The 26,981-nt window shown below is 42.3% G+C and overlaps 1 long non-coding RNA gene across 1 annotated transcript in view; it reads left to right on the forward strand.

Annotated features, from left to right (window-relative positions):
- The first annotated feature begins 569 nt into the window (after positions 1–569).
- LOC138209385 (uncharacterized) overlaps positions 570–26,981 on the forward strand; it is a 48,079-nt gene continuing 21,667 nt past the window's right edge. Inside the window, exons 1-2 of the long non-coding RNA XR_011179156.1 lie at positions 570–861; positions 14,990–15,058. This is a non-coding gene — a long non-coding RNA (uncharacterized lncRNA). The remainder of the gene's footprint in view (positions 862–14,989; positions 15,059–26,981) is intronic.

A 26,981-nucleotide genomic window follows, 5' to 3' on the forward strand; every position in this document is an offset into this window, starting at 1 on the left:
CTTGTGTCAAGAGCTAAGAAGCTGAGAGATTTCAGTGTTCCCTACAGGCTGAAAAGTCAGGCTACTTGCGTCAGTGGCGGCGGCGTGTAATCGATGTTCATGTGCAGACTCATGCAGTTTAGACGGGGAAAGAGTAACTCAGGCAATTATCTGTAGCTACAATCTACCAATATTCCCTAAACGCCTCACAGGCAGACTATAGGCACCGCGATTGACCGATGTTCCCTAAACGCTTCATTATACAGCGGTACACACTACAATTTACCAATGTTTATTTGGCCTCATATGCAGACTATCGGTAGATGTTACAATTCACCGATGTTCCTTAAACGCCTCACAGGCAGACTATAGCCGCCACAATTGACCGATGTTCCCTGAACGCCTCACACGCAGGTTACGTAACCAGGCGGCTGAGCGCGTCAGACACCACAGCAGCCAGTTCAGACAGGTGTGGCCGGAAATGAGTTTGAAAGTGTGAAATAAACCGTCCCTATTTAAAGTTTCGGTGAGGTGAAACCGGTTGGTTTACCTACCTGGACGGGCCGCCGGAGTGTGGTCTATAAAACAAGGTCGTTCCTTCAGTCCGTCTTCATAGTTTTATGGCCCTGAAGCAAACAAAACCCGCCAGCAGTATTTTCGCTTCTTAACACCCTCCAACTCCGAGTTGATGCACGCGACTTGTAACTAACGTCAGTTCACGTAAGAAAGCAGCACGTGCACGAGACAGTTCCCACCTGTCCTGCAGCGGCGGACCTCCTCTCCACACCTGGAGGCCCTGCACCGAGCTCGCTAACACCGCCTGCAGCAGTTCGCTCTCCGGTGGATGAAGGCGCAGAAACCAAACGAACCGACCTCCGTCTGGTAAGACGCAATAAACCCTCATTAAATTGATTTGTTGGGCCAAATGAAGCAGAAACCTGCAGTAGACAACGACACCGCCACATCTGAGCTGTTTGGTGAACTTGTTAGCCAACAGTGGTTTATTTACCAATCCTGCAGATACGAAACATCTCTATCTTTTGTCTGGAGTCATGTTTGTGTCCAATATTTACTTTCCTTTTTGTTGTTTTTAATCTACACCATCTCCCGAGGGAAATATTTGACTGCTTTAATACTTTATGTTGTAAGTAATGCTTTGAATCCAGGACCTTTACTTGTTGTGGGCTGTTTCACAGCGTGGTATTAGTAACTTTACTTAAGTAAAGGACCAGAGATACTAAGTTAATACACAAAAACATTCATTAGAGTTGAAAGGATCTGCTTCACAAATAAATAAAAAACAAAACAAACAAAAAACAAAAAAAAACATGAAATTCAGACTTAGGAAGAACAATGCCGCAAAATAGGGATGAATAACATACAATTTAAAAAAAGCAGCAGTGTTTATGCAATAAAGAAGCACTTTTAGAGGGAACAGACAAGTGTTACGAGACTGAACTTACACCTGACGTGAACTATGTAAAGGTCACGTCTGTGTATATTATGTAAATATATCATTTGTAAAATGTCCAAAATCCACATATCTGATTTGTAAAATTCTCCTTTTGGTGTACCACTGCTCCTCATATGCTGCCATGACATTACAAGTAATTGTGCAAGTCTGAAAACAAAACAAAAGGGCCAAGCTTGGTTCAAAGGTAAAATTAATGGGGAATATTTCTAATAATCCACATTAGACTTGTAACTAATAATACAAATTAAAAAAAACAATCCAATAAAAAACGACTCCTGCGTCTGTCCGTTGGGGAACCTTACTATGCTCCTTTACCTCCTGTGTATGTGACGGCCAGTGAAGTACACTGTGTGAGCTCATATTTACTGTTAATTGAGCTGAATTGAGATCAGCGGCGGCAGCTTAAAGCAGAAAATGAGAGAAGCACTCAAGTGGCTATCAGTATCATAAAGGAACAAAAGTGAAGGAGGGGAGGAGGGAGGGAGGAGGGATGAAAGGAGATGATTTGCAGCGTTAATCCAAATTGAATTACTTTGATAACATCTCACTTTCTGGCTTTATTTTATATATATATATATATATATATATATATTTTTTTTTTTCCTCCATTTCATTTCTAACATCCACTTTACACGATGTTGTTACTTAGGAGTTCCCGAAGACGGTATGAGACACAGTTTGTCTTTGGTTAGAAATTTCTTTATAAAAAAGCAAAACAAAGCTACTAATGAACAAACAGCAATCAGTAGGTATTTATTAGACTCTCTTCCCTCTCATTCTTTCTCTCCCACTCTCTGTTAATAGTGTAAATTAGCATATAAATGAGAGATAGCACGTGATAGAATCCATCCTGCTTCAATCGGTCCATTGGGACTTATGATTATCTCTTTCTCTTGGTTTTTTTTCCTTCACTCCTTATTACTCTTTTCTTCCTCTCTGTCTGCCGCTCTGCTCCCAGACGCTTCCTTTCTTCTGTTGCAGGAGTTCTTTTGCTTTTATTAACCTGTGCAGTTAAAGTGAGTCATTCGCCCCCTTTGTGATTATTTGTTTACCTGGATGTGTGTTGGGCCTGACTCTGTGTGCGGTTAGTTTAAGCGCACTTAATTGCTCCTGACTAATTAGCAGATGAGTCGAGGCATTTGGGAGATAGAGAGCAGCAACACACGCTTACACAGAGACGTAAGCACACACATTTATAGCACCTCTCCCTTCGTGGCCTAAGTGTTCGTCTCTTGTTCCTTCCCTCTCTTGGCTCGGCGTCCCAAGACAGTTGAAGCCCGGCGATACGCAGCAGGAGGTGTTAATGATGTGAGCGCTCTGTGCTCTCTGCTGGGAGCGATCTGTTGTGTGTTAGCTGCTGTCTGTCACCACACGAATGGAAAAACATCTTCATAGTTCGTGTGTGTGTGTGTGTGTGTGTACGTACGTCTGGTTTTCCACTCTTTTTAGTTCCTCTGCATATTAAAAATCATGAATCTCCTGCCCACCCTCTCTGCCAAACAACACTCAAACAAGTTTACGTGTGTGTGTGTGTGTGTGTGTGTGTGTGTGTGTGTATACGTGTGTGTGTGTGTGTGTGTGTGTGTGTGTGTGTGTGTGTGTGTATGTCCCCATTCATTTTTAGTTATGAGGTCTTTGCCTTGCGTCACTGTTCTGTTTGTGTAATTCAGATTTGTTGGCAGTATTTACAGTATGGTGGATGCGTTCCTGTTGTGTGTGTGTGTGTGTGTGTGTGTGTGTGTGTGTGTGTGTGTGTGTGTGGTGAGGTCATGTTAGGCTCTGTGACAGAGAGGGTATGAAATCTAACCCTCATTTACTGCTAACTATCTATTTAATGGCTGCAGACACGAGTTGTTTGCACTTTATGGTTCTGCATTTAAAATGAGACGCGCTCATTGTGTCACTTTTGACCAGTTTCTACGTTGATGGTTTTATTAATGGTCACTGACTAATGCCGTGCAGATCAGATAGGAGAACAGTTGGGCTGCCAGATTGTGAAAAATTCCCCCGACTGCTTGCACCTGAGGACAGCAACTGGTTAAGCAGTAATTATGTCACCAAGCACAAACGTAATCTGTTGATAGTAGATTTAAATTGATCCAAAATAATTGGCTCATGAGAACATAAGTAACACCTGGAAAACTCAATAAAATCAACCCTGATTCCCCAGACAGTTCTGTAAAATGTAAAACATAAAGCATCCCTGCTAGCATGACCTTTTTGACAAAAAAAAAAATACTCGACAATATTTATATATTAATGCACTGTCTGCCCTAACAGTAATAATCACCAAACATTGGTAAAGCAATCTTATAGTGAAGATATAGTGGCTTAGATGCTTAGAAAAAACACTTGGGTGCTGCACCATGTGTTATAATGATGATGTTGAAGTCAGGTGTTTTGAGATGTAGTTTCAAGATTGCATCGGTGGTAGAGAATCATAAAGCGACATGAACAGTGGTAACAACACCAGGCGAGCAAAATGTATTCTTATCTAACGATATCTGCAGCTAATTTCAGACTGATCTGATCTCCCAACGTTGTGATTAAATATATTTTCAGTGTCATTTGTAGAACTGATGCTTTAAACCACAACCTGTGCACCAAAAGCTAAAAATATGAGCAATATTCAGTATTTCCTATATTTACTCGAATTTTATTTGTGAGTCTTGACTTTTTTTTTTTTTAACCGTCACTGAAGTAAACTTTAAAGGAAAGCGCAGTGGCAGCGTATAATGATAACAAATGTGTAAAAGCACAAATAGAGAAAGGTCAAAAAGTCAGCCGGCTCAATTCATCTCAATTATACAACCAACATTAGTTTTACAATTGTGATTTATTGTTTATAAATCCAACTTTTAAGTTGTAAAATTTCTCCTCTCCGAAGATACGTGGTCTCGCTGTAATTTGGCTCGGTGAGCGTCCTGGAGGTAGCGGGAGGCAACTTAAACACACGGGTTTGATGCATCCGTCATCAGGACGATTAGCCTTTACGAATGTTTGGTGCTGGGCTGCGCTGACTCGTCATTTTCCCCGGATAAATACTCAAAGTTGGAGATGGCTGGAGAGCACACACTCACACAAACAGAGTAGATGTTAGAGTAAACATTTGAATAGTCTTAATTATTGCCTCGTGATGCCATTTTTCCAAATCCTGAAAAATGAAGGCGTGCCAAACGAAACACACACTTTGGCAGCGCGGCAAGAAGAGAGAAAACCCAGCAAAAGGATTTATCATGCGGAGGAACACTGGCGCTTCTGTTTCTCCGAACGCAGACACACATTCATGGCCTTTTTATTTATTTTTTTTGCTGCTCACTTCGTTGCTTTTTTTTTATTTGTTTTAGCGGCCTGGTGACGGCGAGTCTGTACACACACACACACACACACACACACACACACACACACACACACACACACACACACACACACACACACACACACACACACACACACACACACGTGATGAGGATAGATGTTGGAACGAGTGAATTAAAGAGAATCACAGTGTGTTACACTGTTGTCTGTTGGCTTCACCTTAGCAGGAAGAACATTTGAAGACACACAAACTCAAACACACACACACACACACACACACACACACACACACACACACACACACTCAAACTCAAACACACACACACACACACACACACACACACACACTCAAACTCAAACACACACCGAACCCTTAAGATCTGACACCCTTTCAGATATCTGCATTAGACCATATAATCTAATTCCTGACTATCATCTTACAAATCTAATCATGACACACCACTCATATTCAATATCACCAAACCTCCAGCCTTTTAGTTTGGCCTCTCAAACCAGCGTGTAAAAGCTTCATCATGGACAGCGCTGATGAAATTAGCCTCTATTATTCCCCCTCTCTCTTTCTCTTTTTCTCTCCAACTTTCACTCCCACCATTCTGTCTTACTTGAAGGAGTGTGCAGATTTAATTTACAGCAGGACTCATGAGCCACTTAGTGCAATCTCTCCGTGTGCAAGGATTGATTGATTAGGCCTTATCTTGTTATCTGGGTCTGTGGTCGTTTGATAGGCCTGTTTGTTCTCTCACTAGTCTCTCAGCCGTTCTATCTGTATCCCTTTCCTTTATGTAATTTCATGCCTCTGTCTTCTGTTTAGAGAGTGTGTGTGTGTGTGTGTGTGTGTGTGTGTGTGTGAGAGAGAGAGAGAGAGAGGGATGGCCTCCAGCCTCTCCGTCTACATCTTCCACCAATGTGGGAATCAGACACTGATAAGGACGGATTGTCTTGCAAGATCAGAATTAGGAAATTACACATTTTACCCGTCACAGACACCCCCCACCCCACCCCCAATCTTTTAACACCGAGAGCTTTATTTGAACGGACGCTGTGATGTACGTTGTGCAGGGAACTATTTTAGTGTTAGCCGAACCGTAGTTTACTGATACACCTTATGAAGAAGAGCAATTTGTTGTCACCGAACATTGAAATATATGAGAAAGAATTTAGCTTTTTAGGCTTTGTTAACAAACTTGCACAGGGCAGATATGACATAAATGATAACTTTATAATACATTTACTTTATAAAACACTGCTGTGCCCACAGTGTGCTCACACACACACACACACACACACACACACACACACACACACACACACACACACAAACAACAGTATCGGTAGCACACTAACACCTAGCTTGTGCTATGATCTAATGCTACTAAGTCGTAGTGGACCTGCTGCTGCATTAGTTGCCGTCATTCCGTGTTATTATTGTCATTTTTCCGCCTCTCGACCGGCCGTAGGTGTGAATGTGAGCTTCAAAGGTTGTCTGTCTTTGTCTTTGTGTCGGTCCTGTGATGGATCAGTGTCCCGTTCTGTCCTGGGTGTAACCAGCCTTCCCCTGAAAGTCGGCTGGGATACACTCAGGCCCCCCTGGGACCCGGTTCAGGATAAAGCGGGTTAGTTAATGGGTGGAGGGGTCTGCAGAAAGCACAGCATATACAGCAGTGGGACGAGGGCTTAATCCAGGTAGCGTGAGCAGTGTTCCCCACAGGTTTACTTGTGCTGGTGGGTGGTGCAGTTTGGCTTCGATGTGCATGCAGAGATTAATGCTGTTTGGAGGGGGACAGTGTAACCCATTATTTTCAATAGCTACAATTTACAGATGTCCCCTAAATGCCTCATTTGGAGCCCCTCAGTTACTGAAGCACACATAATTTAGACAGTTTTGTGGCAAAAAATGAGTTTGAAAAGAGTGAAAACAAAGGTTGTCCTAACGTAAGATTTACTAATGATGGAACTGAGAGTTTTTATCTCCCTGCATGGGTTTTAATCCACCTGGACGTGCTGCTCAATTAGAACCTATGTTTGGAAAACGCTGATGAGGGCAAGATTGAGGTGTCACAAACATCACTGTTTGAGCTGATGAGGGGAGACGGACATCATCACAACACCTTAATTTGTCTGATGTCGGGGTTCATGGCCTCTCAATTAGTTAAGACGTCTTATCCGAATCGCAACTCAAATGTGTTCATGGTCTCCACAGTGGTACAGAGCTTAGCTTTCACGTTGGTATAACCGCCTACCTCTCCAAACTGGGGACGCGTCGACCTCCATGTACAGCAGCTCATACACTGACTATGGATATGTAAGTACCTCGTACAGCCCCATTTCAAACTTTTTAAGATGTCGACTGTTTTGACCCGACGGTCTGAACTCATCAAGCTCTCACTCCTCAAACCTCCTGCCTTCCTTCATCTCCTCTTTCCTGGCTTCAAATCTAAACTCACCTCCCTTCATGGTGCCTGAACTGTACCCTTCCTCACCCTGCCACCGCTCCCTCCTCCCTCCCCATCAGGCCTGGCCACCTGCACTAACCCGTCCTCCTCCTGCGCTCAGACCACCTCCAGTCTCTCCCAGATTTTTTCCCACAGTCCGCCCCAATTTGAGTCGCAAACACACACAAATACACACAAACGCTCACGCACACACAGAGAGCGGAGCGGCAGGATCTCTCTAATGACGTCCTCAGAGTATAATTAGTCTGGCCAATTAACAGCAGTAACGATGCTTGCATTCATTATGTCAAATTACACTGTGCTGACAAAGTGTCAACTCAGCTACGCTCACCTGCTGAGGGTGTGTGTGTGTGTGTGTGTGTGTGTGTGTGTGTGTTTCCTAGTTTATTAAATCCTACTTCATCATTCCAGAGATGAAAAATGTCCAACTCATTTTACACACACACACACACACACACACACACACACATATATATATATATATACAGTATGTGTGTGTGTATATATATATATATATATATATATATATATATATATATACATACACACATGCATTCAATTAGCACACTTGCCGTGGATCTATTATTCTGGTGCCTGTTGTCGTGGCGATGCTCTGGTGGCCAGGAATAAGGCCTGTGAAACCAGTTGGATCAGTACATTGCATTATTAAATCCCGGATATTGATTTTCTATGTATGTATGTGTGTGTAGACGGTGTTTTTAAACGCTATATATTACAATATGCCAGACGGGATGGTGGCGGCTCTGATCTGTGTGGCCTCAGATTTTGCACATGCTCATTTGCATATCACCGCTGCTGAATGTGGGAGAAGGGCGGGACCGGAGAGAGTGGAGGTGGATTCATCTTAATTAGCATCTCGGGCCTCTGGAGGTAAAATACTCTGCTGGGAACAACAAGAGCACACAAACACAGACGGGGGTGGAAAAAAAGTACTCCGATTTCTTACAAAGTATAAAGAATAATAATACACTGTAAAAATACTGTGTTACAAGTAAAAGCCTTAAGCAAAAGATGCATTCATTATCGACATTATTTACTTAATTAATCCAAGTTTGCTCACTGGCTTGTTTCATTGTCAGACTTTATTGTATGTTATTGGACCGGTACTGAACAATTCGTTCAGTTTGTAGGATTTGGCAGATATGGAATAGGATATTTATAAGTACTCTTTTAGGTGTGTATGGTCACCTGAAGTAAGAATTTTAGTTTAGCTTTTCATATCTAAACAGTGAGCAAGTCCTTCTCCAAAGAGACCGCCATGTTTGTACAGTAGCCCAGAAGGGACAAACTAGTTTTTCATGGCCAGCGTAGATTCTCTTGCCAGTAAATCCTGCACACTGCTTCTTTAAAGTAGTCAAAGAGGAGCTAAATTGATCTACTTAATATACTGTTGGGAAGTGTAACAATGCATTATATTTGATAAAACAACAGATATTTTGTAAGTTGCTTTAATATATTTTTAATATCAAATATGAATCTGTAATGTCACTGATAGTTAGGCAGTCATATATATGTAGCAGGGTAAAAAGTACATTACCTGCTCAAATTAAATGGAATATATTCTGCACCTCAATATTAGTGAGAGAGACAAAAACCAACCACACTCATGTTAACAGGCCACAGCCTAAAATAGTTGAATTTTTCCATTGCCATCCAAAAAAACGACATTTGTGCAAAAAGTCCTCATCCCAAAACAAGAAAACATATCCTGTTTTCCAAAACAAGCCATATGAGCGTTTTCTAATTTGCCACCTTCACAATTAAGGTTTAAGCAAGAATAACTGTTTGTTTGACTTAAATGTCCACTTTGCTTCTTTGGAGCTTTTAACTGCCTCTCTCGGCCCTCGTTCGCAAATAGAGCTAGTTCAGGTGTCACCATGTTTCCTAGATGTGAATCCTGCGCCAGCTCCAAATAATAACTTGGTTAGGCTGGAAAAACATTCCAATTATAGTTGGAAGAAACCTGCGTTAACTGTTAAACTGGGATGTGTACCATATTCTCAAATGTCGAAGTTTGTCAACCGAGACGCGCAACCTCCCTCTGTAGGTTGAAACAGGCCTCCTCAGGTGGCATGAAGGCAAGTTGTTTGGAGACATTCGTGTGGCTGCTCTTGTTTTCCGGTTTCTGATATGATCAACCAATCAGCTCACTGGACACGCAGGTCCACACAACGTGTTTCTGAAACGTCTCTTCTGTGAACTGCAGTCACTCCTAAAATCTCTCTCCGGTTAGGCCTGTAAAGACATTCACATGCATATGCAGAAAAGCCTAATTCAATTGTAGGACATCCTCTGATGATATAACAATGTTTGAATACTTCCACTGTTGCTACTCATAGCACAGTACTCACAGTAATTATCCTGAGAGCCATAAAATGTCTTGTCAAACAAGCATTGAACAGAATATTCCCTCATTGTAATAAATACAGCAATTGAATCCTGTTTAATACCAATAAAAATCTCACAAAGTGCTATCCTTTTGCAGCAGATGTACTAAATTGCTTTACAATACAGAATACATTCAAATTTATGTACATCAAGTCATACATATGCCAGCACACGCTCTTCAGCACAGACTTGATCCAAGCAAAGGACAGGGACCTGAGCAGTCCTCTGGTAGGCAATTAGTTTATGAAGTGACATAGACATGCACACAGAGGCCTGACAAATACACTAAAACAAGTGCGCGCGCACGCACACACACACACACACACACACACACACACACACACACACACACACACGAGGCAGAGCTTGGCTTGCTCTCTTGATAGGCAATTAACTTACTTCAGACACCTCATCAGCAAGTGAACAAAAATCTCCCTTTAATCAGACACACAAACACACACACACACACACGTCCTCACAGCTTTGCATATGCAGCGATCATTGCGGCATTGACATGCAGCGTGAGAGGGAGAATCTGTTCCCATAGCTTGCGCCTTAACATTGCTAAAATTTTCAATGCGCACACACGCACACACGTGGTAGTTTACACTCATCGGAGGGATCAGGGGGCAGATGATTCGTCAGAAGTCCTGCTGAGTTAAGTAATCACACTCGGGTGTTTAATCACTAACGAGAACCTGATGATGCTCTTTAATTAACACAACACTAATTGAAGAGGGCTGGCGAATCACAGCTCTCAGTCCTGTCTGTTATTTGAATAATTAGAGAGCAAAGGATTGTGGGTGAGGAGCCTGCAGCTGTAGGTTGGTCAGAGGCAATTATTTTGTACCATAGAAATTTATTAGAGATGATTATTGCATTTAAAATGCAGTGTTATGGGGGTTGTTATTTTGAGTGTGAAGTACTGAAACCAGGACAGGAAGTATTTACAGTGAAAGTATAAGTTTGGGACCCTGACAGATGCAAAACATCACCGATGAAGTCAGAATCTCTCTGGCATCTTTCTGCTCAATTTAGTTTCCTGAATCATGTGCTCGTCCTACTCAAGTAACAACGTCTTCTGTGGAAACGCCTATTTCATGGTGGTCGTTGATATATTAATGCAAACCAGATCACAGACTGTGGCACCGCTCACTTGAATGAAAATCACTTACTTGTTGCATAGGGTGGAAAAAGTTTTCTAGCTTCATGGTTTGCTTTTGTGTGGTGTGACCTACTGCACGTTCGCATTAGTGTTTATATATTAAACCGACACGCATCTTGAATTCATAATAGAGTACGTTTGAGGTCATATCCACCTATCTTTAAGGATCTGTTGGTAGAAATGGCATACAATATTCGTAGTTATGTTTTCTTTAGGTTATAATCACCTGAAACTAACGAGGGAACAAAAAACTGATGGACACGTCAGGGACGCTTATTGTTGCCATGGTGACTCATAAAGTCGATGTCTGAATCCGTTGGTGGTGTGTACGTGTTTGTTTGAACCTTTTCTGTCGTAGTGGGAGCTGTTCACCATCTTTTTATAGTTTGATATATTATTTTATTCTAAATGTGTTGTCAAAACAGGATTTTTTTTTTTTTTCCCCGTTGGCTTCTGTTTTGTCTATTTGTATATTTATTTGAGCTGCAGAGCGTTGAGCTCTCAGGGCCACCGTACATTTTTGACTTAGAAAACCTCGAGCAAGTAATTTGGACAAATCTTATTACTGGAAGTCTTAACGAAACCTGTCTGTCATAATACATTTGAGCAGAAGTAACTTAGTGTATATAATTTGTGATTTCTTGTCAAGGACATTTAAAATGATAAATAAGCAGTTATGAAAATTGAAGTTGATTTTGCTTGTTCAGAGAGCACATCATAAACAGGCTCTGCCGTAATCTCCTTTAAAAACACAACTGTCTGTCTCTTTCAAAATAATTGGCCAAAACTCTTTTTTTTTTTTTTTTTCATAGTAAGATGTTAAAAACTACATTCTGACAATTATTTACATTCAAATAAGTACATGTGTATTGTATCTTGCAGAAGTTACAAATATCATCTGATGAAGCGCCACTGTGCTGTACAGTACATTCAAATTCAACTTGTTTCTCGAATGCATCAATGCCAAGCGACAAGCAAGGAGCCTTCTCAATCCTTTGTTCAACACAGATTTTCATGTTTCATAGACTGCATGTAGGAACATAACGGCCATAATTCATAATGTACCATGAAAGTACAAACATTTGCAGAACAGTTAGTGTGATAAGTAAAAGGATTCTGACATCTTTTCGCGTGCTGTAAAGAAAACAATGAAACTTTGTCCAACCTTTCCTGTGTCAGCGCAAAGACTGCAAACGACGTGGAGAGGCAGATGTGATTCCTCTGGGCTGCTGAGTGTCTCTGCTAAAGTGGGCCGAGAAGTTCGGTGAAGTTTTAGGTGGCGGAGAGGGGGATCGGAGCGAACATGGCAACACGGAGGGGGGATTAGTGTTTTGTTAATGAGGATTACCGTACAAACCGGTGAAAGGCAACTAAGCTGAGCGCTACCGTCATCAAACCGATTTAGTTCCTGGCTCCTATTTAGAAGGATTACCAGACAATGTTATTGTAATTACAATTGTTCTAGCAATGAGACTGTTAAAGCTATTCTTGTCTGTTGTTAGTTTACACTGCACGGCTAATATAGCGGCGAGTGTTTGTGTGTTTGCTCTACTCATCACGGGATCATGTTTTCCATGACCAGAAGACCTTATTTTGTTCACTGTGGGCTGCTGACAGTGTTCCTACGTCACAGGTAAAAATCTAAATCACCGTACACAAAGCTACAGATTCTCTCTCTACCTTCGCTGTAGGAAGATTAACCTGAGAATTGCTGCCTTCTTTCGCCCTCCTCCTCTTCCGTCCCCCCAGAAAGCTGCTGTCTGTTTATAGGTTCCACATGGGAAAAGGACAAAGGTTTAAACAGAGGGGGGATTTCAAGAGATAATTAAGGAGGAAAGAACAGGCAAACTATTGAAGGAGGCATGGAGGAAGGATTGGGAGCAGGGAGGATAACAGAGGAGCGGAAGCTACCTTTGTTGTGTCTCGAACAAGTGGATCAACTCTGCTGCTTCTCAAACACCATGAATATGTATTATATCAGGTTATTCATCCGGTGCCATTGTCTCACTTCAAATGATGTCCCAGCAGAAGAACAGTGAGGGAAGACAAAAGAAAATTGGTGCAAATAAAAATGTAACACAAACAAAAAAAGAGCGAGCTGTTCTTTTTATGTTCACGCAGGTTCTTTTATGGCATTAGAGGAATCTTCAGAGATGACTCGCTTTTATCCCTCCCAATAATGCCATCTTTTGATGGACCAGCTCTAATTAACATCTATTTGAATAATCAGATTATTCTACACGCTTAAAATGGGCTAGGATATATAGCTTGAATGTCTTTTGTCATCATTGACTAATGTACCAAAGGTAATATGAGAAATACTTATCTTAAACCCTCATTTGAACAGAAGGATGTATGCAGCAGGCTAATTAAGGGGTTTTTCATTTCAGCTCGTGCCTTCCCATACGGATTCATATTTTACTGAGACATTATATGAAAATGTTGAGAGAAAATCTCCAACTTTTATCCTCACTGAATAGATTGCAGTGACATTTTGTAGAAACATTTATGACACCTGAGGATGTAACTTGTTGAGCCGCCGACTTTCTGTCTAGCGCCACCATGAGGTGCACACTTGTGTTTTTTAAGTGAGATGTTCTTGTAGCCAGTGTTTGCAAACTAACACACTAAATTAACACGCTGATCATGTTAACATTATACCCACTTAAACATCTGTTCGTTAGCTTTGCCATTGTGAGCATTTAGTATTTAATTTAAAGCACTACTCTGTTTAATGATGCATTCATGAGCAAATGGGAAGTGGGGAAAGTTCTGTCCTCCAAGTGGAAAAATACATCCGAAAGACTGTCAAACGGGGAATATCGCGTGTGTGTGTTGGTTTATTTGAATGTTGATGAGGAGCACAATTTGGGGCAGTTGCCATGTTGCTTATTCTTCAACGTGAGATCTGAACTAGGAAGTGGGATGTTCCCAGTTCCCAGCTGTCTGAACGCACGATAATTACAGTCTCACAGAGATGGCTGTATGTCATAATGTCCCATCCAGGCCTCCGTACCAGTGTGGTCTTTAACTCAGTGCAATCTGTCCATCATCCCCATCAGTTGCTATAAAGGACTGAAAACTGTGACTCAGTTTTATTTGCACAAAAAAAATTCGAAGGTAATTTCTCAACTCACAACTTCAGGGTTTGTGGGAAATGGTGTTTGTTACAAGATTTAAAAAGATTGTTTTACAATAATACCCTCTTTAGCCAAGCACATAGGACTGTGTGAAGCAGGTTACCTGTGTTGTGTCGTTATCCTGTTATTTCACTTCAGTGTATCTCCTTATCCCTCTAATCTCTGTTTATTAGAGAGACGTACCCTGAGATATTGAGATACATTTACATCTAAATGTGTCTTTCTATTGATTTTTTCAAAGACTTCTAGTTTGTATTTGTAATGATCTCGTAATAGGTGGTTTCACTTATATGTGTTCTGTTGTGATACGATTCAAGTTCAGTACTAAGCTATAAATAGTATTGTCCTTTTCTTGGGATACAGGAGTACTATACATTTTTGTTATTTATCTGGTGGTGCTGTGAGTTTGTGTTGAAAGTATAGAAATTTTTTGAAAAAATAGTGAGAAAGGTGGATATATTTATAAAAGTCTGCATGCTTGTTTGATTAAAACAAGTAAATGAAAGGTGAAATATAGAACTTTGGCCAATACAACAGTTTTGTTTTTGTTTTTAAGTGCCGTCATCCGACTATGTACTCATACAGACACGACTTTCCTGTTAAAATATAAATTCTTTTTAAAAATATTGAATCTGTGCTGATGATTTGGGCGATGCAGAGACTCGGCGGAGAGTCCTAAAAGAAGGGAATGCCGTTCCCAAGTCAAACAGTGCACATGAGAAACACACATGGACGAGCACAAACACAATAATATGGCGAGCACTCACCTGGAGGGAACAGAGGAACAAGGGGCTAATTAGTGATGATGAGAAGTTAATTTAGTCAGACACCTCAGGTAATAGTCTCCCCCTCCTGTCTTCATCTCCCTCCTTCTCACCTTTCCTCTCCCTCATTCGCCTCCACTCTGCATATTGCTTTTTTTTTTCTCTCCTTCCCACCAATTTTCATGTTCAGACGGGGTGTCAAATGTTTTTGTTTTGTGCTTTTGTGTCCTTTTAATGTGTCTCTCTCCCTCTGTCTTCCTTTCCAGGAAACACACATCACCATACAAGCACACATCCACGTGTATTCTTCAGAGATCCCAGAGGCTGCAAAGCAGGTGAGATTGTCAAGTGGACTAAGTGGGAAATTACATTATTTCCTGCTTTGACATTGCTGAATTGTATTGTGTGTGTGTGTGTGTGTGTGTGTGTGTGTGTGTGTGTGTGTGTGTGTGTGTGTGTGTGTGTGTGTGTGTGTGTGTGCGTATGAGAGAGTGAGCAGGCGAGATGGTTCCTGAGCTAAATGTTTGCTAGCAGGTGAGCCTGTTGTTGACAGATGGTGTTTGTGAGAGAAGCTCACTCCCTGCAGAGTCTCACCCCAGGAAAACACTCATGCTAACGCAGACATGCCTACTGTACGAACACACACACACACACACACACACACACACACACACACACACACACACACACACACACACACACACACACTGTACGTAGTGTGCATGGAGCAGTAACACACCGTCACAAGGTCTCTTAGTGCATTATAATCTGTTTAATTTATGTTGTTCACATCCAGTTCATGGCAGTAGCAGGTGAGAGAAATGACAAAGGGAAAGAAATACATATACAGTATCCTGAAAAGGGGAAAAGTAGGTCGATTTTCTAACACCTTCCTGTTTATGAGTGATAAAACAGAGAAACTAGTGTCACTGCCCCCGTTTAATTTTAGAAATAAAGATACCATTTTCATATGTTGCCATTTATAGCTGGTGGGTTGGTAGGGAGCCGGGTAAGTAGGTGGGTTGGTAGGTAGGTACATAGGTGGGTTGGTGGGTGGGTAGGTAGGTTGGTAGGTAGGTGGTTAGGTAGGTTGGTAAATTATTTGTCCTAACTAGGAAATTCACATGTCCAACAGCTCACACAACAAAATCTGGATCCAAAAGAAATTGAAATAAAATAAAACAACCAATAAAAGTCAGTCAGTGAGAATTGTGGGCCAAAAACAGGACCAAAAAAAATCTACACTTAAATAAATAGATGTATGAAATAAAAAAATGCCCACAAGTGCAGCGAATTATTAAGTAAACACTGTCCCTTAATTACCTGGAAGTCCTGACACAGCAAATGCACAGTCCCAACAGAAAGTGGAGAGATGAAACATAAATATGATGATACAGTTTTTCTGCTGTGACAACATTTACAATGTACTGAACATCTCAAGTGACAGTAAATTGATACTTTGCTTCAGACTAAAATAGTACAACAACTGCTGAACAGTTTGCCATCAAAGTTTTCCAGACAGTCATGGCCCGCAGAGGATACGTCCTACTTACTTTGGTGAATCGGATCTTATTCCTTGTCAGTGAAATGTCTCAGCAACTGATTGATGAATGGATTCAAGAACTCGTGTCGTCCATGAGGCAAGTTTGAACGAAAGATTCATGACAAGATGATTTGAAACTTGTAAGTACTCACAAGTCGTCAGTCTGCTGCAACCGGAAACCTGAGAGTTTACAAAAAAAAGCAACCAGATGAGACTGTATCATCTCCACAGCAACGACCGTCTGGACTTCTGTTTTAACTGCAGCTTTTCAGGCTTTTGCATTGCTGAATAGTGAGGATAGTGAGTTACTTGCAACAGATGCATTTTTAGTTATGATGAAACAAAAAAAACGTTCAAAAAATGTGATGGTTGAGAATTTGTAGCCACCCATTGGTGCTTTAACAGAATACCCAGATGGCTTATGCAAGTTTATGCCTCAAACTTTAGACAATAGTTTTTTTTTCTGGAGCAGTTCTGTTGTTGAGAGGAGTTGGTGTCTCAAACTATCGTGTCTTACGTTGTAAAACTGCTCATTTGACTTGACAAGCCGAGTCTCAGACAACACCATCAGCTGACGTGAGTCAAGCTGAGATGGGACACTTCACACTGCTGCAACTTTTTCCTGCGACATCCTTAAAAAGTTTTGTCTCATTGCAAATCTTTGGTCTGAACTGGGATTAACAATAAAGTGCAATAACTTTGTTGCTTTTGGCCAAGACACATTTGTATTTTACATTCGACCTTCTAAACAAAAGCATGTCAGCATTGTTATTGTGTGCATGTTAGCCTGAATACAATCTTAAAGAACCAATAGCATGGCTGTTGACTCTTGTACACGAAGCAGCCCTTTCTTGTGAACCTGAAAAATACATTTTGCTGGTGTATATTCTTCTCTAGTTGTGTCATTCATCAGGAAAATGTGTTGTTTGACCGTTCTGGTTTGCCCTGAAGGACTTACTTCAACCTCTGCACACTTAAGAAATTAGTATAGTCTGTCATTAATAAAGGGTCACGAGTCATTTTGTAACACGTCATTAGGTTGAATGATTAGTTGCAACTTAAAAACTCCCCATTTATCACCACAGTGTTACTGAAAGGAAGAAAGATGGAAACAAGCAGGCAAAGAACAGTAAACCTCGATGCCAAAAGCTGAAATTATCCAACGTGTGACACCATTTTCCTCCCTGGCCTACCGACCGCACATACACAGCAGCCATTTTGTGCCTCTGAGATCAGATTAGTAGTCTGGTGGCAGCGCTTTCTACCAGCGGGCCCGCTGGAGCGTGGCAACTGTGGAGGAGTCACTATTAGAGCTAATGGCAGACTAAACAGCCTTTAAGTCAGGCCTGTTGTGTGTAATGAGACTTTAAGTGTGATGACAGGAGGAGCACGAGGAAGGAAGAACAGTTACACTAACGGCTCGCCGTTAAACAACCACTTACCCGCTTCTTTAGAGCTACACGCAGGTGACGAATAACTAAACCAAAACAAACTCGAGAGGAAGTAACTGAACTGCGGGGAAATCATATAAACTTGTGCTTCTGAAGGGTAGAGTCGCTGCACGAGGAAGTCGACGGAGAAGCAGACAGTCAAAGTGTTAGAAAGAGAAGAGAGATGCAGCGAGGGGTGGGGTGGGGGGGGGCGTGCTAGAGCTCCTGTAATTAGTCAGTTAATTACATCTGGATGGTGATCTGCTCGGGGGGATGGATGTTGTTTGAGCTGTGTGTGTGTGTGTGTGTGTGTGTGTGTGTGTGTGTGTGTGTGTGTGTGTGTGTGTGTGTGTGTGTGTGTGTGTGTGTGTGTGTGAGGGTGTGTGTGTGTGTGAGGGTGTGCCTATCCTTGGCGGCTGTGTACACGCCAGAAAGCGTTTACTGAAATGGGAGCTAATTCTCGCTGTCTGAGGCCATTACGGTATTAATTTAATTTGGGTTAGCTGTCGCTAGCTCATTAACACATCTAATTAATTCATTGACATCAGAATTAAGTTGTTTCACTGAAACTGACACCTCTCTCTCTCTTACAAGAGAGAGTGGGAGGAGAGGCAGCGACAGATTGAATGAGAGGCGAGATAGGAGAGAAGATGGAGAGGGAGAGGAGTGATGATGGATTGAATCATATCTACAAGAAAAACGCTATTAATAAATTTTGTCAGCCACGGTGAGTAGTGTCAATCTGTTATGTGGGAAATAAGGAAGAGGGATGATGACTGAGAAGGAACTGAGAAGAGCAGATGATGCTTGTTAAAGGGAAGACAAACAAGATGGAAAGCTGAGCTTTCTGGTGTTTTCTTGCAGTCGTTCCAGGAAAGTGAGGAATTTTTGACGAGAACAAGGATTTTATTGTTGAAAGAATAAAAGGATTATACAAGATATGACACTTTTTAGGTCATTTAAACACATTGTGAAAAACTTCAATACAACCACAAGCCACCAAACTAAACTACAGAATGTCAGTTGTAATTGGCTTCAGAAATAAACCTGTTTTCTGATTCGATGATTCTCTTCACAACATAGTTTGTCGGTGCAGTTTTTTGGTTTCTTGTGTACCAAGTCTTAGAAAAACTACAGTCATGGTGCAAACGAAGAAAAACTGAAAGATGAAACAAACAGCGGCCTCCATCTTCAAAAACGCGAACGAGGTACGTTTAAAATGTTTCGAGAGTGTTGCTGTTGCACACGAATAAGGAGCGAAATGTTCATGAAGCAGAGGGCAGTAATAACTTTTGGAAGTATTTATAGTTTTGTTGCTTGATCAACATCAGCACCTGAGATGCACTTGATTTTTTTGACCCCTTGTATGTGTGTATTTGTGATTTTACTGTGGACCTGAAACTTGAGAAGAGAGTGCACATCAGAGTTTGTGTCAAACTCAGTAAATGGGCAGCAGAGAACTTGAATTGCCTCAGAAAGTACCTCGTAATGAAATGATGAGCCTGGCGAGATGTTTTTAAGGACATTCACAGTTTTAGAGGGTGCAACCAGGAGGGTTTTCTTTGACATTCGTAGAGTTGTGCACCGTGAACTTGTCCTCCGGGGTCAGACTGTCAACACAGAGTTCGACTTGCAGCGCAAAGTATCTGAACTGTGGCTTGATGACAATTAAGTTCTCCAACGTGACAGCGTGCAAATTTCTCTCCCGCAACCACACAATAGTCGCTCCCCACCGCCCCCTCATGGGATTTGACTCCCTGCGATTTCTCTCTGGTCCCCAAAAACCTGACGTTTGCTCTCTGCTCAAGTTTCAGATGGATGTTGAAATTGCAAATGCGAACACACCAGTGGTCACAAAAACATGTGTAACTCAGTTGATCAAGTGACAGAACCTGGAATACTTAATCATGAAGGTTATAGGTTCCTCCTACCATTACTGTTGCGCTCCATTCATTCACAACAAGAACAGTCTCGGAGACTTTTCATTGCACCTCGTATGTGACCCATTTATTCACCCCAGCATGACGGACAAAAGTCAGTATTATTATTACATTTTCAATTAAATGTTACAATGGGTTGCTTTAGACAGATGAGCAAATGGCTAATGTGGTCTTTTTTTTCTCGTAAGTAGTTTCCCAAAAACATCAGTCTGTTAATTTAGATGAAATTACAATTCTATTTTACCATGGCCTTCTCTCCGCAACACAGACCCTTAGAAAAAGAAATGAAAAAAGAAATGCCAGAAGCATAATGTAGAGCTAGCATCTCTATGGAGAGTAGGGACAAAAATTGTCGTCATTTGTCTGCGTGGGAGGCGTTTAGGGGACATCTGTTAATTGCATCTACAGAAAACGTTCCACTTCCCCCTCTAAACTGCAGCAAGATGCTCCGTGCAATCAAATCTTCGACAGGTGAAATGTAATCAAATCGAATAGTTAAACCAGTAAAGATTCACACTTCTACATGTAAATGTCCTCCTGCAGTCCAACAGCAAGATTTCATACTTTACCGACACTCGACTGTGGGGCTTGTAGACGCGACCCAAAAATCATTAGTTATGTATGACATACTATAGCTCACGTAGCTAAACCAAAATGTGTTGATAAGATCACGTGATTTAAGATCGTCCACACAGTACACATCTCCCCATGTCAGAATATCGGCCAGTTAATTAGAGTTGAGGGAGCGGATTATTTTGGTGCAACCTGGCATCGGTGTGTAGTTAGAGGTGGGGCACCTTTGGAAGTGGCACGCAGTGTGAACCTGGCTAGAGGTAGGGATTATTTGGATGTAACACGCAGTGGGTTTCTTGTTAGAGGGGGGTGTCGTCACAGTCTGTCTCTGTGGTAAATTTGATTAAGGCTGGCGGGAGGAGGTGGTCCAACCGTGAACAGGTGCCCCTCACAGCTGAGTCGGGTTCAACCCTTGGTCTCGCTCTCCGTCTCTGTGACATTGTACTTCCTGCTCTTTGTTCTCCCTCCGTCTACCCGTGTAATCTCTCTCTATTTTCACCGCTGTCTCTCCTCGCCGCCGCCGCCCCTCGGCTTCATCTGTCTCTGTTTATCTTGTAATCAGTTGTGGGAATGGAGGCCTCGCGGCATTCAGGACCTCCACCTTGAAACGCTCCTCCATCCTTCGTATGTCTTCCCGGCGCTGTGACTTTCACTGACCTTCACAAACCTCACGAGCTGTCTCCCCCCTCCCGCTCGCTGTGTCGCCGCTTCCCATGTTTTCACCACCCCCCCTCTGTACTACCCACCTGTTTGGATCAGTCCAGCCAAACTCAGACCATGGGATCAAACCTTCAGCTCTAACACTCATTTTATTGTTCTCATTCTTCTGATATTTTAATTTGGTGAAAGATGTTATACTTACTACACTTCATGTCTCACCACCTGCTAGTTTAATTTGATTTTTTTTTTTGTTCATCTTGGGCCCATTTTTTCTCATAATTTTGGACAAACAAGTAATGACAACGTAAGAAACATGAGCGGTCAGATGATCAGTCAGGTTGTAAACAGGCCGACAGGTTATCCAGATTATTTGCAGCATTTTACTTGGAGGTAAATTGAAAGTGACTTTCCTGGTTACAGACTTCTGAATCCGCATCTTGACGTCTGACAGACCCAATCAGAGCTCGTAGGTCAGAGACAAAAAAATAGCAATAATCACTGCTGAGTCTGAAACAGCTGTTCAGTTTTTTCTTTGCTGACTTTCAGAAATATCTCTTAAATAGGTATACTTTTAATAAGAGTTCATCAAGTCGGTGGTAGGCATTATTCAAAGATGTAATTAATCTCGAATTACTTACGACTTGTTTAAAAAGTAATTACATTTCTTTACTAATGTGAGATTATCTAGTCACCAAACACAGAGATAAAACTGATATCAACTCTCAATCCATCTCCTGGTAAATAAACTGACCTGCAAAAACATTGTTCGGTTGTGGCTGGTCCGTGCATATAAAAACAAAACGAGGCCAAATGGCTGGACCGTGTAGGAAACACTTTCATCAGGCCGGGAGAAGCGGCAGCAGTAATGCAGTCCCTGTATCCGAGTGCAGTGGTCGGTCTACCTCCCACCTGACAGATGGTCATGAACTTTGGGACCCAAAGAATAAGATCGCAGATACAAGAGGCTGGAATGAGTTTTCCTCGCAGGGTGGCGGGCGTCACTCTCCATGACAGGGTGAGGAGTTCAGGACGAACTCGGAGCTGCTACCCCCCCGCATCAGGGAGGCGCAGCATTCGGCTGAACAATATGTGGCATACTTTGATCACTCAGTCAGTGACAGACATTTGGTGATGCTGTTGCGGTCCAGCCAGTAAAGACTGTCGGGAAACTCTCTGCTACTGTTGAACTGGGCCGTTATTTTAACAGATTCAAACCTAACTAAAGCAAAAAATAACACTGAGCCTAACTTTCTCAGGTGTCACGGGGCGAGATGCTGTAACGGTGAAACATGCTGCAAACAACTAAAACCAGATGTGGCACGGCTCTATAATCTGTGCTGGAGGTGCTGCTCTCTCTGTAACCCAGAATCCAAACACTAAACTTGTTACAGTGCTGAAACGGCTGTGCAGGGCTAATAAGGTGAAAACACCATGACCGTTCAGTATGATGAGGTGAAATCACCCAAAATACTGACAACATATTAACCCGCTGAGTACAGTGTTATTATCACTGATGACATTATTAGTGTCAATCTGCTTCTGCAGGGAAAGAAAATAAGGTTGAAGTTGTAAGACACCAAAATTATCCTTTTCAAAAAGTCTGTCTCCTTAACACTGTATCAGACACCTAATCCCAGGAGGAGGGAGGCAGGGAGAAGGAGAGTAGTGATCGACAGAGAGAGAAACCTCACCTCTTTAGGACCGCAGAGCTACATCACCAGCTGCAGCAATTAACCCCTCGTTCCTCTGGGGAACCATTAGAAGGTAGAATAGCCCTTAAAATTGCATATGGCTGCAATTAGGGCAGAGAAAGTGATGAAATGATTTGGCGTAGATTTTTCAGTATAGATTTTTTAGGAAATGGCCCTTTTTATAGCGCCATAAATTGGAATTAAAAGGGTAAAGTGCTTCGGCTTCTCCTCTCCTCTCCTCGCCGGTCGTATCTCCTCTCCTTCGCTTTTCTCTCGTTTCCTTTCCTTTTTGTTTCTCTTCCTTCCTTCCTCCTATCCCCTCTTCTCTCCTTGCTGCTCTCTTTTTTCCCCCTCATCTCGTTTCTTATGTTTTCCTCAACTTACTCCTTGTCTCCTCTCTCCTTTCCTTACTTTTCTTCTCCTCTTTTTCTCTCCTATTCTCCTTTACACCTTTTCCTTTAACCCATTTTTTCTTCTTTTGCCCTTCCCTTCATTTATTCTCTGCTTTTCTCCCCTTGTCTCATCTCCTCTTTTGCTATTTCGTTCTCTTCACATCTCCTTTTTATTTGTCTTCCTTTCCTTGCATTCCCGACTTGCAGTTTCCTCTTGTTCCTCAATTTTTTTCTCCCTTGTCCCCTTTCCTATTCTCATTTCCTAATGTCCTCATTTGTCCTCTCCTCTCCTCTCCTCTCCTCTCCTCTCCTCTCCTCTCCTCTCCTCTCCTCTCCTCTCCTCTCCTCTCCTCTCCTCCCACAATAACAGAAGGAGATGGCTTAAGCATCTGTGTCATCGGTGCAGATTAATGTTCTAATAATATTCACAGATGTCATTTCTAAATTCTCAGTTTGTTTATTTTCCCCCTCCGAGCTCACCAGCTCTCTTGTCGTTTTTCGCCTCCTTTTTTTCCCCCTGTCAATAAATCACAGGACTAATCACGGGCTCGTCGCGGACTTCAAAGCAGCCACTTAAGACCGCCTGTCTCATTCGAGTGTGACACACTCTCCAGCAGTAGTGTTTTTGAATCGTTCTTAATCGGGATAATTACACATGAGAGGAACTAAATGAGCGAAGGGTTGAGTAAAAAGAGGGCAGGACGTTTGGAGCTGATAAAGGAAGCAGGAAGACAGAAAGGAGGGAAGACGGCAAAGTGCTTTCCTGACACGTTTATTCATTTGCTTATTATTTTGCCGCTGTAGTTGTTTGTTTACTCATTAAGGATAATCCAATTAAAGCACTTAAGAGCAGCTTAAGAAGGAGCATGCACACAAACACGTCTCGGAGTGGGTCTAGTCTTGGAGAGAGGACAGGTTGTGGTGGGGTCTGTAAAGCCTGCAGCTTCCACCCCTCCCTGCTCCTACAAACAGGGCTTCGGGATAGCGTGCCAGCGGCTTGGGGCGCTGAGACCATAACATGCCTCCGTGGCGGCTCCATATTGGCTCGGGAGCTGGTCAGTCGCCTGCCTGCCTTCGTCCCCCCGCAGCGCTTTCCTGTCGTGTGTTGGCTGACTGGTCCCCCAGTGCACATATGCCCACTTACACTGTGTTCCTCTCTAATTAGATGCTCTTGTCTACACAGACGCACAGGCTTTGTTAAAACATTGCATTGCCTTTCCTGGCATGTTCGCGCCTTGTAAAAAAAAAAAAAAAAAAAAAAGGATCCTCCTCACATCATCAGACGATGCAGCGGGGGCATTAATCCCGGCCTCGTGCATCGCAGGCTGGACTAATAAAGAGGATGCTCATGGATCGTTTTACACTAAACAAGCGATAATCATCTGGAGGGCAGAGAGCACAGGTGACCTAGGTAACCTGAGTGTGTAGAAATGCCTCTTACCTAATTTTCAGTTTGTTTTTGATGAGTTGTTTATTTAATCTATAAAATATTGGCTCACAGTGAAACCAACACTTCTTTTGGTGTAGTCAGATCTCATTACTATCTAAGCAAATCAGCTACTATCTGCTTTGTTAATTCTTCTTGTGACAGAGGAAGCGAGCGAGAAAGAGGATGTGAGTGACTCTACTTTAGTTTGATCATTAATTATTAGTCTCTGGTTCCTCTGAGGAGAGAAGCTGATGACAGCTAATTAAGGATGAAGTGATGTATATGCTCCTACTCCCTCTCTCTGCCCCCCGCCCCCTCTGCCTCCCGAACCCCCACACCTCCCACACCCCACCCCCTTCCTCTATGCCTTTCCCTCCCTGCCCACCTGCCAAATCATATGCTGCAGCTATAGACACTAAATACCCCAAATAAATATGGGGACAACTGCATCAGCCATTGTGTTGCTCCACTGAGTGTTCAGCTCTTCAGGCTTTCTGGGGCGAGTTCAAAGTAGTTCACAGAAGCTGCACACTGTGATATGCAATATTGGGATATTTTAATGGATAAGTCGGGTGCTATTCTATAGTTTTCTTCTATGTGAACAAATTTAGATAAAAACACAACCAACAACACAACCAAGACCACCACCTCTGTACCCTGAATGAAACTCTCAGACGTTATTCTTTTTCATTCCTACGAAAAACATCAGCTTCAAGAGTCACAAATGTGATAATTTAACTTTTAAAAAAAAGACAATAATCTTCCAAAACAGCTAGTTTTAGCAAACATTTCTCAGATAGTCTTGGTATTTGTTGATAAAGAAATATAGAGACAGTACATCACAAGCATTATCCTTTCAAGTTACAATACAATACAGAATGTGAAAAAATAGCAGTTTTATCCTTATGTGAAAGACGTCTATGTGTTGTGTTTTATAGATATCTTTACTTGTGCTACCCCGTTGGCTCCGAACCGTCCAGACTTGTAATACCACCTCAGCAGGCGGTAGTGTGTTACTGTAGCGCCCCGTCAGCTTTCAGTCCAACATGATAGGAAGAGGAAGTAGTGTATTGTAACCAAGCGGCAACCAGCAGTGACGTCGCCATTTGGTTTGTGAACGTTTGTGATTAGGCCACGAGTTCGGATATTGTCCGGCGCCAACCTGCTAATTCGGAGCAGTTTGGAGCCAGAAGTGACCATATTTGGATGAGCTGGGAGAGAACGAGCCACGGTGGATCTGACTCGATCCGATTGGAAACCCGGTGAATCTACGTCCCGCCCACTGATAGCAGAAACCTGACTGCACTACAGGCCTGTCAATCAAACAGACACGACCCCAAGAAGACGGCTTTTTGAGGCTTATTTTATAGTTGATTATGTTCAGATGGACCGCCAGAAAACTAATAAGAGGGAGTGACTGTAGCAAGCAGCATCGAAATAACTTGCGGAAAAAAAAAAACTTTTATGAAAACCCTTTAAATTTTGATCATAATATGAGTGAAATATTTGTATCGTTGGAAACTAATCTCACAACGTCATTCATGAATTCTGCATGTGTGCTGATACAGTTACAGAAGGATACAGGAAGACAAAACAAAAAACAAGTATTACAAGTTTGGGAAAACATATTGCATTGTCTTTAAGTTTAATTAGTCACTACAAGTAAACATAAACAAGAGAGAGACGACTCCCGCTTGGTTTTCACGTCATCATCCTCCATAGTTTTGTCTGTTGTGTCGATTGAGCTGCACACGGATCCACAGAGAAGTGACTGGCAGATAGATCATCATGTCACCCCAGCTTTTCTTCCTCTGCCCTCAAACGGTGATGATGATGTCTTTATGACACGTCCCTGTGCAGAGAAAGAAAACGAGCCAAGGAGAGGCGGTGGAAAGAGAGGTTATTTTTAAGGTTGGTGGATGGAAAATTGTGGCACATGACCGCAGTTGGACCGTGGCTACGGCAAGCCCAGCTGGACAAACAACCTGAAAACTACCTTCTAAATCGCTGCAGAGGCAAAAGTAAACCAATTTAACCTAAATCAATCTAGAGAAAAGAGATTCACATGAAAGATAAATGATGAAACGGGCCATATGTTGTTTTAGTCCTCATTTTTCCACCCCCCCATTTCTCCTTTTGAAACCTCCCCTCATGTCCCGCCAAGCCCACCTCGCTGAAACCTTTCTCTCTTGAATTTGTGGTGACTCCAGCAATAGTAACACCAGTGGAGGAAATCATTTGTGCCTCCAGGCGAGTCATTACAGAAGCAGAGTGTGAGATTGCAGTGACAAAAGTCTGTCTCTGGCCTCACGACCAGCCGGAGACCAGCCCGCTTCTCCACACTCATTACTCCATACCTCCTCTCTCCTCCTCTTCCTCCTCTCACCTCCTCTTCCTCTTCCTCCTCTCCTCTCCTCTCCTCTCCTCTCCTCTCCTCTCCTCTCCTCTCCTCTCCTCTCCTCTCCTCTCCTCTCCTCTCTTTCTCTTTCTCTTTCTCTTTCTCTTCTCCTTTCTGTTCCTTCCCTTTTTCTTCCTCTTCTTTCAAAATTCATTATTTTTACCACGGCCATTATTTTGATTTCTTATCTCTTTGCAGCACA

This window comes from Embiotoca jacksoni, unplaced genomic scaffold, assembly GCF_022577435.1.
Source record: "Embiotoca jacksoni isolate LCO1_2020_lvr unplaced genomic scaffold, fEmbJac1.0.p SCAF_4, whole genome shotgun sequence".
NCBI classification, from domain to species: Eukaryota; Metazoa; Chordata; class Actinopteri; family Embiotocidae; genus Embiotoca; species Embiotoca jacksoni.